Source organism: Solanum dulcamara, chromosome 6, assembly GCF_947179165.1.
Source record: "Solanum dulcamara chromosome 6, daSolDulc1.2, whole genome shotgun sequence".
In the NCBI taxonomy this organism is placed as follows: Eukaryota; Viridiplantae; Streptophyta; class Magnoliopsida; order Solanales; family Solanaceae; genus Solanum; species Solanum dulcamara.
Genome location: NC_077242.1, coordinates 15,403,589 through 15,420,405, shown reverse-complemented (window position 1 = coordinate 15,420,405; position 16,817 = coordinate 15,403,589).

Below are 16,817 nucleotides of genomic sequence, written 5' to 3'. Positions count from 1 at the left end.
GAATTTCATTTCCTATTGCTGGGCACTATCGCACGATCTTAGATATAAAAGAAAGGCAATATCCTAAATGTCTTGTAGCTTCCTGTTTATAGATGTGGTGCACAATACACTGATAAATAAGACTCTATTAGACACGGTCTGTAGACACTTCGAGGATGAACTGCTCTGATACTACTTTTTTCATGACCCAACCTCGTGGGCCGTGACTAGCGCCCGAACTAGATAATCTTATACAGATATGTTATCTATAATCAATCAGCAACTAAAAACGATATATGACTTATAAGGGCAGAACGTAGTCTCAAAAGTGCCATATGTATATACATACATACCAAAACCACATGTCTCCTGAGGAGTCACATTCATTAAAAGATAACATAGTATGTAAACCGACAAGGTTTCCACTATGCACAACATTCAAAAATATACATGTACATATGTAGGCCGACAAAGTTTCCACTACGACTGGGAATATCCCAAACATAAGTCATACTAGTACAGTTGGATAACATCTATATGCAACCCACACATGTCTACAGGCCTCTAAGAGTATTAACAGTAGCATATGATGGGGCAGGGCCCCGTCGTACCCCTGGATAAACAAATATATACATCAAAAGGATTGGTACAAAAAATCTGGGCTCCGGGACAATGGAGCACTCCAAAAAAACTGAGTGGAAATCCTAAGCTGGCGGATCCCAGAAATGAGTATCTGCACCTACGAACATGAAACACAGCCTCCAAAGAGAGGGGGTCAGTACGACATATGTAATGAGTATATAAAGCATAAAATAACACAAAGGAGATCACATCTAAAGTAGAGATTCAGGAGACAAGTATAATAATCAAGAAATCATTGTACCTATATTTTATAAATGGAATCATACATGTTGTTTTCATTGTCATACCCGACCCATTATGGGATTGGGTGAATAAAGTCGTGTATACATATACCGTACTCGACCCATCATGGGACTCAGTGAATAAAGTCGTGTACACATATACCGTACCCAGTCTGTCAAGGGACTCGATGCCATAATCCTATCCTCATAACAACGTCTCATGTACTCGACCCTCTAGTATGGGACTTAGTGAATAATGTAGTAGAATCCATACATGATAACATACCCGGCCTATCGTAGGACTCAGTGGATAATACAATAACAATATGCACAAATAGGGTATTATTAGCAACCATGTACAATTAGATCATCATTTGAGATTTAATAGAATAATTAAAATGAGCCATCATTTGAAAATCAAGACAATAGTCATTACAAGTACCCTTCGATTATCATTATGAATTATACCAAATATAAAGTATGCCGAAATATGAATTATACCAAAATATGAATTATATCAAAATATGAATTGCACCAAACTAGGAATTATACCAAACTAGGATGGCTGGAATCATACACATGTATCAAGACATAATAATATAATTTTTGGAAATCAAGAACATAGGCATCCTAGTGTATCTAAGAATAAGAGCTTTTTTGGAATTTATAAATTCGTCGTCCGTTTGTTTCACATGGATCATGCTAAAAGAAAGAAAGGTTAGCTTTACATACCTTTAGCATTTATTCGCACACAACACATATATGCTGTCCAATAGCATCTCAACCTATTTTAAGACGTTAAGCACTACAGTTAAGCTATGAAAAGGCATAAAATGTACTTTATCATTAGTAGGTTATTTCTAAAAAAATGGACAGCACCTCCCCTACATCACTCACTTTTCTCACGCCCAAACCAGCCATATAATCACCAAGCAGCATTAACAATCACACGTTCAAATGCCATGTTAAGACTATCTAGGAAGAGATTCAAGAATACTCCGAACAACCCACATATCCTTATACTTCCATTAATTATCAACATGACGACTACGATGCTATCGAATTATCCTAATAGGTCGCAGTCACCACACCCTACCAAAATAATTTATAACAGCCCAACAATTACAACCATACAATGCATAATCGTAACTACGCTTAATCCTTCAATTCAACACAAACAGCCACACGTTACAACCAGCCCTTAGAGCAATTACAACTCCAACTTGACATATCAAATTTTTTCATTTTCATTATATAATCAGCCATAATAACAACCACAACATTAATCAAAATTAATCCACAATTTTTAGATTAAAGTAGCCCCAACACGGCCCAAATAAAGATTTAACATTAATAAATACAATCCCTTCACTTTTAACACATAATCCATAACAATATTAGCAAGAACAACAATGAATCCAATCTAATCAAGCAACTCCAATTCTGTCTATTTCAACACCAACGCTAATCATGGAGTTATCTTACTTCCAATTCTATTTAATACAAGTTAATCTCTTTATTATAACATCATTTCTAGATTAAGGCAGCCTACATTCATAACATCCAACAATAATCCAAATCCACATACAACTACTACATCTTCAAGTTATCTTTAATGATCCATAGTTTTAATGTTTTCATCGAAATAACCCTACAACTGCCCAACCAACATACAACACAACATATAATTTTAACTATCATTAATCTTTCAAGCTCAACAAGAACAACAACAACATATCAAAATAGTCCCTAACTATTAACATAAAGATGCTGAAAACCTTGCGAATACTTGTGAACACACCAAGGAAATCACATACGATTTTTACACCTTATTTCGTACTATCTTTTCATCTAATTTTTTGAGACATAACAACAGCCACAAGAACACTATATCATCTATTTCTATGCAAGTAAACTACATTATTATCACTATAATCCTTACAACATCCCATAAACCAATTTAACTTCAATTTTAATCATTAAATACCTTCATTCTTATCATAAAATCCATAATAATAAAAATAAATATACTACGCAAAATCAGTCCACCATCATCTACACCAAACAGCCCCCAATGTCTCCCATCATACTTTAACATCAACACCCATAATTTCATACATTCATCACATATTTACCAACTAATACAAGTTCAAATTACCTCAGAGATGTGTAAAAAGATTGAATCTTACCTTAAGCTATAATGACACAATTTGCTTGGAAAGTTGGGGAGTTAATTCAACCACATTTTTGCTGCCCTAATGACCCAATCCTTACTGCCATCACCTTGAAAAAAATGCCACACTTGACCTCTTAATTTCTCCCTCACTCTCTAGCTTGGCCGAACCCCTCGCTCTCTCTCTCTACACCTCTAACTTCTTTCTCTAATGAAATTGTCTAGAGTTGGAAATGATTAGGCTGAAAATTTTGGGTCAACAAGGAGACCAAGTGTGCTTCACAAGAAGCCTATTTGTCCCCTACTAAAATATGGGCCAATCCGAATTGGCCATGTGGTCGTGGGGGCTACTTTTCAGCCCACTATTAACTTAATTCATCTTAATTAATCCCAAATCCCCACTTAATAATCCAATCATGATTAATTAATCCCTAATCTTAATTAATATTTCTACACTGATTGAAATTTACAAATAAGTTAAGCCATTTTAAAATTCAAAATTAAGAGTCTTTGAATTTATGTCGATTAGCTCGCAAATAGTCCAATGTGCAAAAGTACACAATATAACACCGCCTTTAACTTAAGTCCACTTGCTTACAAATAATTTGACGTATAAACATACGGGGTATAACATCATTCATCAAGGATGGGACTTTGTTTCATATCTTTCTTTGACTTTGTTTTGTGATTTGGGTGAGCTAGCAGCTTATGTTAAGACCCCATCAAAGTCTAGTATAGAGGCATGTTTAAACGTTGAAAAATTGATGTAGTCCATTTTGTAAATTGGGATTAAGAACCCTGCAACCCTCATGAGTTTGATGAATGGAGTTTTCAAGTCATTCCTAGATTCCTTTGTAATTGTGTTTATAGATGATATTTCGGTATATTTAAAGAGTAAGCAAGCATGCAGACCATCTTCGCATTGTTTTAGGTGTTCTAGGGAAGTAGAAACTGTATGCAAAAAGTTTCTAAATGTGAATTCTAGTTGCCTTTAGTTTCCTTCTTGGATTATGTTGTTTCTAAGGAAAGGGTAATGCCAGACCCATAAAAGATTGAAGAGATTTAAAACTGGGTTCGGCCTAGCTCTGAGGCTGAGGTGAGGAGTTTTGTAGGACTTGCCAGTTATTATCACCACTTCATGAAGAACTTTTTCTTCTATACTACCTATTTAACACGGCTGACTCAAAAGGAGGTACTCTTTGAGTGAATTGATAAATGCAAATATAGCTTCCAAAAGCTCAAGACTCTTCTGACCACAGTACCTATCTTGACACTACTGGTTGAAGGTAAAGACTTTATTGTTTGTTGTGATGCTTTCCATTGAGGTTTGGGTGCTATATTGATCCAGGACAAGAATGATATAGCCTATGCTTCGCAGCAGTTGAAGATGAATGAGAGGAACTACCCAATTCATGACTTAGAGTTGATAGTGGTAGTGTTTGCTCTGAAAATTTGGATACATTATCTTTATGGTCTCAAGTGCGAGGTGTATACTGACAATCGCAGTTTGCAACATTTCACCTTAAAATATTTGAACTTAAGGAAACGGAGATGGATGGAGTTGCTGAAAGACTATGATGTTACCATCCAGTATAATTCAGATAAGGCAAATGTGATGGCAGGTGCATTAATCCGAAAACCAGTTAGCATGGATAGTCTATCCTATTTAGGAGTCTGCAAGTTGCCCCTAGCTAGAGAGATTCAGGCCTTGGAGGCCAAATTTATGATACTAGGCATCTCAGAAAAGGGTGATGGCCAGTGTTGATCTAAGACCCACCTTCATTGAAGATATTAAAGCCAAAATTGAGGATGAAAACTTGAATAAGATAAGGGAGAAAGTGTTTATGGACAAGGCCCAAGATGCAGTCCTTGATGCAGGTGGGGTGCTCAGCTTTAGGGGAAGGATTTGTGTTCCTAGGGTAAATGGTATAATTCAAAAGGATCTGTCTAAATCTCTTGGTTTGCGGTACTCTATTCATCCTAGGATAACCAAGATGTATCGAGACTTAAAACATCTATATTGGTGGCCAGGTAAGAAGACTGACATACCCGAATATGAGCACTAAAGACTTGTAGGTTTGCTTCAAAGAGTGCCCATTCCTGAATTAAAGTGGGAAATGATAGCTATGGACTTTGTGGTGGGACTCTCCAAGACTTTAGAGATGTATAATTTCATTTGGGTGGTAGTTGATAGATAAATAAAGTCATCCCAATTCAGGCTAGAGTGGATTACAATTTACAACAGTTGGCAAAGATTTATGTGAAGGTGATAGTGAGGTTGCTCTGGGTGCCCCTTTCTATCATCTCATACCGTGGTACGCAGTTCACCTCTAAATTTTGGGGAAATTTACAAGAAAAGTTGGGCACTCAACTCACTTTGAGCACAACCTTTCATCCCCGGGCATATAAACAGCCAGAGAGTACATCAAGCACTAGAAGACATGTTGAGAGCATTTGTGATGGATTTTGGGGGACATTAGGATATGTTATTTCCCTTGTGTGAGTTCTCCTACAATAATAGTTACCACTCTAGTATTGAGATATCACTGTTCGAAGCCTTTTATGGAAAGGGGTGCAGGTCTCCTATAGGATGGTTTAAACCTGGAGAAATGGAGCCCTTGGGGGTGGACTTAGTAAAGGATGCTCAGGAAAAGGTAAGGAACATCAAAGCTAACCTTATAGCTACCTAAAGTCGCCAGAAAGAATATGTTGACCGTAAGGTGGGATATGGCCTTCTAGGCTGGTGAGCAAGTTATACTAAAAGTGTCACCCATTAAGGGGGTGATGATATTTGGTAAGGAGGGCAAGCTCAGTCCTCGTTATATTGGTCCTTTTGAGATCCTTGACCGTGTAGGGCTAGTGTCTTACAAATTGGCTTTATTGCCTAGCTTATTGGGGGTACATCTGGTGTTCCATGTGTCAATACTTAAGATATAATATAGGAATAAGGATTACATCATTAAATAGGACTCAGTCTTGTTAGACAATGATCTTCAATACGAAGAAGAGCCAGTGGAAATCTTTAATCGTGATGTCCGGAAGTTGAGGACCAAAGAAATTAAGTCCGTAAAAGTTCAATGGAAGCATCTTCCAATAGAGGATATTACTTGATAGACCAAAAAGGACATGCGAGACAAGTATCTCAGGTGTTTATCGAATCAGGTACTACTCTATATCTGTATTAGCCTATTTTTCCTAGTTGATCACTCAGGGACGAGTGATGAGTAAATTCGTATCTATTGTAATACATGTGTCCGACATTATAGGTAAGTCAATAAAGAAGGAAATCGGGCTAGAACAGCTTGGGTAGTGATATTAAAAATGTTGAGCCTAAGCCATACTTGGATGAATTTTGAGTCAGGGAAAGTCTAGGATGATATGGATGTGGATAGGAGATTAAATCCTTAATTTGATTGGATTATTTGATAGCCAAGATGATATGGAGCCTTTACTGCTTTACAAAATCGCATTCGTGCGAGTAAAACTCCCGAAATTGGATTTGGTGTAGAAAGTTTATTTTAAGGTGTCTTCGAGTGACGGTATGTTGTGATATAGGAGACTTGGAGACTTTTTACGAGCTAAATGTCTCTTCATATCCCTCCAGAGCGGGATGGTCCCGTTATGGCAGGACAAATACGATTTAAAGTCGGGAAAAAGTCCAAAATGGTTTTAGTCATTCCCACATCATTTTTAAAAGATCAAAAGTGACGTAGGGCAATTTTATACTATTTTCCACCACAATTTATGTCAAAGGTAAGTAAATTACTCCCTAAACTTGTAATTTGATTTCCTAAAACCCATAGTTATTGGTGGGTGATCGTTGGGGAGGGTTTTGGCCTGGAATAAATGGTGGAAAGTAAACTTTAGAATGGGGGTTAAGATCATGAATTTGTCCTAGGAGGGGAATTATTTTATAATTCATGTTAATTAGGACATTTTTTTGATCCTTTGCATGTATTTACTTTTTTAGACCAATAACATGTTGAACGAGCTCGAAAAGGGAAAGCTTGTGCGCTTTAGAGTTATCAATGCTTGATTTCGAGGTAGGTGATGGTTTTATTTTTCGTATGTAATTCATGATCTTTCTAAATTACTCAATTATTGTGTATATGAATAAGGAAGAATGCTATGAGTTATGTGAAAGGATCACTTACTGGCAATGACTTATGATAATCAGGTTCTTGGGTAATATGATAGTTGATTGTTGATTATAATTGTGGCTGAATTGTATGTTTGAATCGGGTGTGACGCTCCGATATACTTTTGGATCGGGTGTCACGTTCCAACACAAACCTTGAACCGGATGTCACTTTTCGAACATAAATAAGTGTTTGCAAGTCCCATGAGAAGACTCTTATATGAAATTGTATGATATTTAGGCTAATGAACTGTTATCCTGTTAAATACAAATTTTGAGATGTAAATGGTTAATTTTATTATGTATATGTGCTTACTATGTGTTGTTTACTTGTCCATGACTCGCTTACTATCTAGCCGCGTGATCCTACCAGTACACTATTGATTTTATATACTGATACTACACTTGCTCTGTCTTTGTTGAGTACAAGGCATATTCAGTTGGCTACGGAGAGACCTAGAATAGAGGATCGTTAGCTGCTTGAGTTCAAGGGTAAGCCATTTCTTTCATGCTGCCATGGACTCTCCTTGTTCTATTCCTTCTTCTAGGACTCAGACTTTAAACAATGTTAATTTATGACTTGTTGGGGTTTCATCCCATTTCCAAGATTTGTTGTTTATTTACAGTTTTGGTACTCCGACTTTCAGGTCATAGGTGTTAAACTTCCGCATGGTTTGAGTTGTTGACTAGATTTTTGCTGAGCTTATGGGGACTCGGGCTTATTTCTTTAATTAAGTTGCTTCCGCATCTCTAAATTTCCTGTGAATGTTGTTATTTTGGGCTGTAAAAATGGTTCTCCCACCGAAGGGTTAGTGTGGGTGTAAGTCACGGTGGATCGGAGTTGTGACACTATGACTCGTCAAATATTCTATGACTCAACCTGTTTAGTCATTTCGAAAGTACTGAGGCTTGTATTTTCCAACATCAGACTACTGACCCTACGACTCACTTCTACAAGTCGTGACGACCTTTACAGGTCATAAGTCAATTCGTAACCTCTCATCCCAACTTAGCCAAAATTTCAACCCTCATTGTCAACCCTATGAGTCCCTTCTATGATCCGTAGGAGTTCTTACGACTCGTAGGTCCATTCGTACCAACTGGACAACTCCCATTTCCTTGAAAAAGATAAAAATAACAAAAAGAAATATATTTTATATATTATATACCAAATCGCTTTTAATTTTTTTGGTCCTAAATATGTCATGTGAAAAACTAAAAGTAAAAAGTTGTCAAAAAATAAAAATAAATATTTTTTTAAATGCAGATTAAAAAATAAGAAAAATAAATTGTTGGATAGAGTAATGAATAGATAGAGAAACACGGGTTAAGAAATAAGTATAACTAATTAACGTGACTAATTATAATTTTGTAATGAAATAAATTGCTCTGATTTTTACTATAACGTTTGATACTTTAAAAAGAAACTAAGAGAAATATCAAATTATTAAAAGAGGAATTTTTAATAATTTAAATATTTAAAAATTATATAAAAAATAATATAAATCACAATAATTAATAAAAAAATTTTGTCAAATTCATCTTTACTACATAAAATTGGGGTGGGGGTGGGGGGAGAGGGGGAGGGTAAAGAAATTTTCAATAATTTATATATTTATAATAATAATTAATAATTTAAAATACTTTTAAAAAGATTTGATCAAAAAAAATTTTGATTTTTTCTTAAAATTTCACGTGTCACATAAATTACAATATAAAAAATAACATATATTAAGTCCGTACTATCACGAGAGTAATATGAACAGGCATTTAAACAACTATGGCCAAAGTCATTGTGGGAAGGATAGTTGTTCTATCAGTCTTTTTGGGTCCTCAGGAAAACAATGGAGCTTTATTTTTATAATATTACATGTCGAACAAAAATAAAACGTGTTTATAATATGAATAGGCATTTAAACAATTTTCTTTTATTTATATAAAATCATTGACTCCTTAACCAACAAAAGGAAGACGTATTATGCCATTTTCTATCTTTCTCTCCATTTTTTTCTGCTAATTAATTCAAATTCGAGTTTTGGGGTCTCACTTTTAACTTTATTATGTGCAACGCCCATATCATTGACAACATAAATACATGTAAAGATGTACAACGCCCATAGCACTAACAACGTAACTAGATTAAAGGTACTTCATTTTTATACTTAACAAATCAACATAGTTTTTTTTAAAATTAAAAATTAAAAAAAAGGAATTTTTTCACTTTCTTTAGATAAAAAGGGTATATGTTAGCCATTTTTATAACGGCTGGAGTGTATGTGAGCCATTTTTGTCATGGTGGGGATATATGTGAGCCATTTATATAATGATAGGAGTATATATGAACCACTTGCATAACGGGGTATATCAATTCTAAATGACAAAAGCTATGTACTTTTAAAAGTTGAAGTATATCTGTAATTTATGGCAAACCATTTAAATACATATTTAAATAATACTATTATAAAACATTAAATACATCAATTTGCCATAAGTAATTTTCCCTTCTTCTTATGCGTATAGGCCCGAGCCCGATGACTTCTAATTGTATATCTATTTTAGGACAAATTTCTAAGTATTCGAGATGTATTAGAGGTGAATTAGGGTCATATGGAACCTCTAGTACTAAATCGAGTTCAAAGATTCTTTACAGATTGAACTTTCGTATAAGATCATATAAGGGTCAACTTCAAGCGATCATATCTTCTAGAATATAAATAATTAGGTGGCCCATGAAATATTAAATTAAAGATCTTTGAGCGCTCTTTCCAAAATAATCAAGTTTGCCTCATTTCGAGTTCAGACCAAAATGTTATAACCATTTTACCAGTTTGGGGCCTGAGGCGGCGTGCCAGCGGTGAGCCAGAAACTGCCTTCAGTAGTTGGGGCCCTAGCGTAGCGCGCCAGCAGTGCGCCCGAACTCATTTTTTAGATTTTTTTTAATAAAGGGCATTCCAGACTTTTTCTCAACTATCCCAAACATAATCTAATGTCACGATCTGACCTAAGGCCTAGTCATAACACGGCGATCCGGATGCGAGGGACTCCAACCATAAGACATCTTAGCATATATCGCATACATAAGGTAAAGAACAATATAAAGATGAGAGGAAGTAATCATTAAATGGGGATTGGGACTAAGGTAAATCAACTCTATAACTTCCCAATCCGGACTACACCAATGAATATCGTCTAAACATGCCACTAGTCTAATCTTTGATGGGGTCTTAGGACAAGCTCCTAGCTCACCCTAACAATAGAAGAAAGTGAAAACAATAGTAACATGAATAAAAGTCTTGTCCTTGGTAGAGTGAGGACTCACCAACTTCTTTGAAATCTAAATAAATCTCTAGCCACGAGTAGGATGATCGTGAGCGTCGTCCGTCCCTACAATATGAGATAATGTAGGCAAAATATGTGTTAGTACTTTGAATGTAATAAGTATGTGAGATATGCATGAACAATGAAATAAGGCATAAACAATATGAACATAGGATGCATGACCAATGTAATGAAAAGCATGAATAAGGCTTCAAAAGCATTTGAAATCATATTTAAAACTTGTGGTCAATGCATCATAATCATCATAGTAAAACTTACTTCATGTCATATAACTTGTGAGATAGGACATTTAACCTTATAAGAGATCATGTACATGTGAAAGATGTTAGCAGTCATAGTAAAATATACCTTAAACATTGAGAGAAGGACCTTGTAACTTATTGAGAGCGACCGTTAACTGACATAAGCCATGTGAGCTATAACATGGAGTCCCAATGTTTATCCATACATCGGAGGAAAGGGGGAGACTACTTTCCAAGGTATACTCCTATATGTCTAAGTGGATCCACTAATCTACACAAAGGATCGAGCCTCAACTACGGGTGACCTACAAAGGAATCAAGCCTCTTCTACAGGTGATCCTTTAAGGAATCAAGCCTCTTCGACTGGTGATCCTTTCAAGAATCAAGCCTCTTCTATGGGTGATAATTTATCCTACGATAGCACGTAGCTATGGGACAATGGGATCTCTCTACGGGTCTCTTGTCTTTGCTACGAGAGAGAATGCCTAGCCCAAGGTCCACTCGGTATTAGGTAAACACTCAACGGAATCTCATAAACATAATCATAACATAATAAGGAAGGATAGTAACTGCCTATCAATCCATCTTAAAAACATATTACGAATAGCTTATCTACTTAGTGATTCATAAGAATCTATAACTTTGGTAAGAATTCTCCTTATCACCATCTCAAAATATCTAATGATTTTAACTCTGATCATCATCATAGCTTTAACTTTAAAATCATAAATCTTAACTTTAACTCATATAAGACTTTTATTGAAAATAATTTAACTCAAAAACTTATCCTTAACTTTGATCATTATTATAACTTCATCATAAAATCATAATCTCAACTTTAAACCATGAAAACTTTACTTGAAGATTGTTGAACTCATAATCTATCATGAAAATCATCTTTAACTTCATAATCTTAACTTGGAAATAGCTCCATGCATAGGCATTTATAATTCAACTTAAAATCATGTAATTCATATGAAAACATGCATTTAATGATCATTTATAACATCTAAAAATGGAATTAAATCATTCCAATACAATTCATCAAAACTAGTGTTCATAATCAATAATAAATTGAATGAAAACTTCAGAAATCTTTGGAAATTAATGGGTGAAAAGGGCCCATGAATCAATCCCCACATACCTTAATTGATTTACTAAGAATTGAAGAAGAAATTTAAAGAAATCTAAAAACCCTAGCTTGAATTTGGAGAGAAACCTTGAGATACTTTGAGTTCCTTGCCTTAGAAAATTTTAGAAGAATGAATTGAATAGGAGGGGAATTTGAAGAATTGAATATTTATAGACTTTGAACTTGGCCATAAAAGTGTCTAGGTTCATTGAACTGAACTTGGGGAAAGACACATTTTCCATTCATTAAAATCTAAAAGTTGACCCTACGGATCACTCCTTACGGATCGTCAAAATGTCTATGGGTCGTAGACCCAATTCATCCTGTCAAACCTTGGAAAAAGCTAAAAACAAATGAGCCTCTGATTTTTTTTATGACCAGTAAATATTTATATGATTCATAACTTGTTCCTATGGGTCGTAACTCCAGGTCGTAATATTTTCTATGGGTCGTAACTTGATAGTCTTTAGTAAAACGGTCATAACTTTTACTCCGAACTCCAAATGAGGCAAACTTGGTGGCGTTTCAAAAAAATTTAATGTGATAGGTAATGGGCCACCTAATTTCTTATATTATAGGAGATATGATTGTTTGAAGTTGACCCAAGTAAAATCTTTCACCAAAACTCAATCAGTAAGGAAGCGTTCAACTCGACTTTGTGTTAGAGGATTCTTGTGACCTTAAAACATCTACAAATCTATTCCCATACTTAATAATTGGACTAAACACCTATGAAAAATTAATAATCACCCTTTACAACACTACGGATCTTCTACAATTGGTTAATTATTCTATGGGTCGTCAATATGAGTCATCAAAGTTGTGCTCCAAAATCAGGCTATTGGAATGAAACTTGGTCCCTACGACTTATACTTATGTGTCGTCGACTCTCTTACGAGTTATACAAATGACTCATCAATTCCCCCTTCACTTAGTCAAAATTTAGAACTCAGGACCCAATTCATTGAGTTCATTCTACAACTCGTAACTCGTCCTACGACTCATCCTGTTGAGTAATTTAGAAATTACTAAGGCTTGTCAATTTCACAAAATCAAAGATCAACTTTACGACTCACTCTACGAGTCGTCACCATTTCTATAAGTCATCAACTTGACTCTTAAACTATATTCCAAACTAAGTCAATTTTCCAACCCCATAATCATTCCTACAAGCTTATTCTAAGACCCGTAGGAGTCCCGATGACTAGTAGGTCAAGTCGTAAACTCTGGGATAGTCCTTTTTCTTAGAATTTTCTTTATTTCTACTTTTCAACTTTCGGGGCCTTACAATATCTTCCCATTGGGAACATTCGTCTTCGAATAAGATTCGACTAGCATAGAACAGATACGAAAAGAGGACCAGCAACCCAACATGAATGCAATAAAACATTAACATGCATAGAACATGGAATTTTCAAACATGACTTTTAAAATCAACTTCATGAACATGCATGTATATGAAAAGATATGAGATTAACTAGAACTCGGGAATTTGCAAGAATAGACATGAGAAGCCAACACTTCAACTAGCATGGAAACTCAAACACTCGGGTTATCAAGTCAATCATGATACAATGAATATGAAACCAAGCCATACCCACCATTATCATGACCAAAGAAAACTTGTAACATACCGGATGAAGCAGCCCAAGCCATCTCCCTTCCTCTTCTAGTAGCCAATGGATAATTCCTCATAAGTCAAGTTTTTTTCAACACTCACATTACCCAAAGGTATACGACATTAGGATCACCAACACATTTCCTCAATATTGGTACATGGAGTATTGAATGAATCGAGGCTAACTCCAATGGTAATTAAAGTTCATGGGCTACCTTACCAATACGCCTTAAGATCCTATGCCAATCCTCTCCACCACATTCAATCAACCTCGAGACCTAATCAACAAGCACCTAGTGCACCACACATTCACCCACATGCTATCAACACCGCATTCAAGCCTAGTTCCATAAGTATTCTAATACACTCACTTGAAACCCTTAACAAAAAGTCATTAATAGCTTACTACAATCACTCACATATCTACAACCACACATTCAAGCCTACCATTCTAACCACTTTATGTCTCCCTTGAAGTAAACATCTCTTAAGAATTATCAATTCTACCCTAGCATCTCTACATCAACATTTGCATTAACTCCTACCAAAGGCACACCAATATACTCCTACCTATCTATTGCACAACAAGATCCATCTAGCTCTTCTTCTATTTCTATAACCTTAAATGGGGTAAGTATACTACACTTTATCACAATACTGAACAACCACTCTCTTTTTATTGATCATGACTCATCTACAATTATTAACATTCAAACACATAACCGACCTTGATAACTAAGTACTCCATCTCCCCCTTGCAGGAATAATCAAATCTTATAGCAAGTTAACGAGATAAGGTAGCACCCGGATCTAACTATGTATAAATATCAAAGTCGAAGACTTTCAACATACCAGTCACACCATCGGGTGAATCCTCTAACTCCTGACGAGTCTGAAGGGCATAAAATCTATCTTGGCGCTGACCGCCACCGGAAGAAGTAGCACTTTGATCTAGAAGACCTATAGTCTGGGTCTGAGCCTAGGGTTTAGTACCTATCCTACACTCTCTTGCATGGTGACCTGTCTTTCCACACCTATAGCAAACATCCAATCCCCCTAAGCACTCTCTCCTATGGTTTTTCCCACACTTAGAACACTTGGGAATAGTAGATCCACTAAAACCACCACTAGTTTTGGATTAAGAAGTCCCACCTTCATATCGAGCCCTCTTGAAATCCCTCCCTTTCCTAGAAGTTACCGGACAATCCCTCTTCTTATGTCCACTTTTTCCATAACTATATCAACTTCTTCTATCGGACAAAGACGTCCCTCGATGATTCTTACCACACCAGTAGCATGAGGAGTAGGAATTTTTCTTTCCATCACTCTTCCTCGTATTTGAACCAGATGTTTCCTCTTTTGACATCTTCTGAAGATTAAAGTCATTTCCTCTCTTAACATCCCTTTTGCTAAACTTTTTCCTTCTTTTGACATTCATACTTATAGGAGTTACTTTTTGTTGATTCAGTTGAAGGGTCACAGCTCAAGACAATAACATGAGGACATATCGGAGATCCACATTAGAGATATCGATGCTTGAGGATGGATCAATCAAAACTTAAGGGCTACCATCTTGACCAACTTCCTGGTTGTTTTCTTCTTGATGAGACATACTCTGAAATGCGTCAAACACGTGTTATAAAGAATTCCTATAGAGTTTAACTTTATTGGATAACAAGACCATGAAAGAAGTAAAGATTTTCTAAAATGTCTCATAGCCTCCTATTCATAGATTTGGCATACGTCACATCGATGAGCAAGAATCTACTCGATGTGGAATGTTAGACACCCTAGGACAATTGAACCTTATGCTTTGATACCAAGTTTATCCTGACCTGACCTAGGGCCTAGTCATAACACAACAATTAGGATGTGAGGGACCCCAACCATAAGTCATCTTAGCATACATCGCATACATAAGGTAAAGAATAATATAAAGATGAGCAGAAGTAATCATTAAGTGGGGAATAGGACTAAGGGAAATCAACTTTATAAATGCCCAATCCGGACTACACCAATGAATATCGTCTAAACATGCCACTAGTCTAATCTTGAACGGGGGCTTAAGACAAGCTCCTATCTCACCCTAACAATAGAAGAAAGTGAAAACAATAATAACATGAATAAAAGTCTTGTCCTCAATAGAATAAGGACTCGCCAACTTCTTTGAAATCTAAATAAATCCCTAGCCATGAGTAGGATAATCGTGAGCGTCGTCTGTCCCTACATTATGAGACAATGTAGGCAAAATATGCATTAGTACTTTGAATGTACTAAGTATGTGAGATATGCATGAACAATGAAATAAGGCATAAACAATATGAACATAGAATGCATCATCAATGTAATGAAAAGCATGAATAAGACTTGAAAATCATTTGAAATCATATTAAAAACTTGTGGTCAATGCATCATAATCATCATAGTAAAACTTACTTCATGTCATATGACTTGTGAGATAGGACCTTCAACCTTATGAGAGATCATAGACATGTGAATGATGTTAGTAGTCATAGTAAGAAATACTTTAAACATTAAGAGAAGGACCTTGTAATTTATTGAGAGCAACTGTTAACTGACATAAACCACGTGAGCTATAACATAGAGTCTCATTGTTTACCCATACATCGGAGGAAAGAGGGAGACTACTTGCCAAGGTAGACTCCTATATGCCTAAGTAGATCTACTAAGCTATACTAACGATCAAGCCTCAACTACGGGTGAGCCTCAAAGGAATCAAGCCTCTTCTACATATGATCCTTTAAGGAATCAAACCTCTTCTATGGGTGATCCTTTAAGGAATCAAGCCTCTTCTACGGGTGATCCTTTATCCTACTATGACACATAGTTATGGGAAAATAAGATCTTTCTACTGGTCTCTTGCCTTTGCTATGGGAGAGAATGCCCAGCCCAAGGTCCACTGAGTGCTAGGTAAACGCTCAACGGAATCTCATAAACATAATCATAACATAATAAGAAAGGATAGTAACTGCCTATCAATTCATCTTAAAAATATATTAGGAATAGATTATCTACTTAGTGATTCATAAGAATCTATTACTTTGATAAGAATTGTCCTTATCACCATCTCAAAATATCTAATAATCTTAACTCTGATCATCATCATAGCTTTAATTTTAGAATCGAAATCTCAACTTTAACTCATATAAGACTTTTATTGAAAATAGTTTAACTCATAAACTCATCCTTAACTTTGATCATCATTATAACTTTTATCATGAAATCTTAATCTCAACTTTAAACTATGAAAACTTTACTTGAAGATTATTGAACTCATAATCAATTCATAAAAATCATCTTTAACTTTATAAT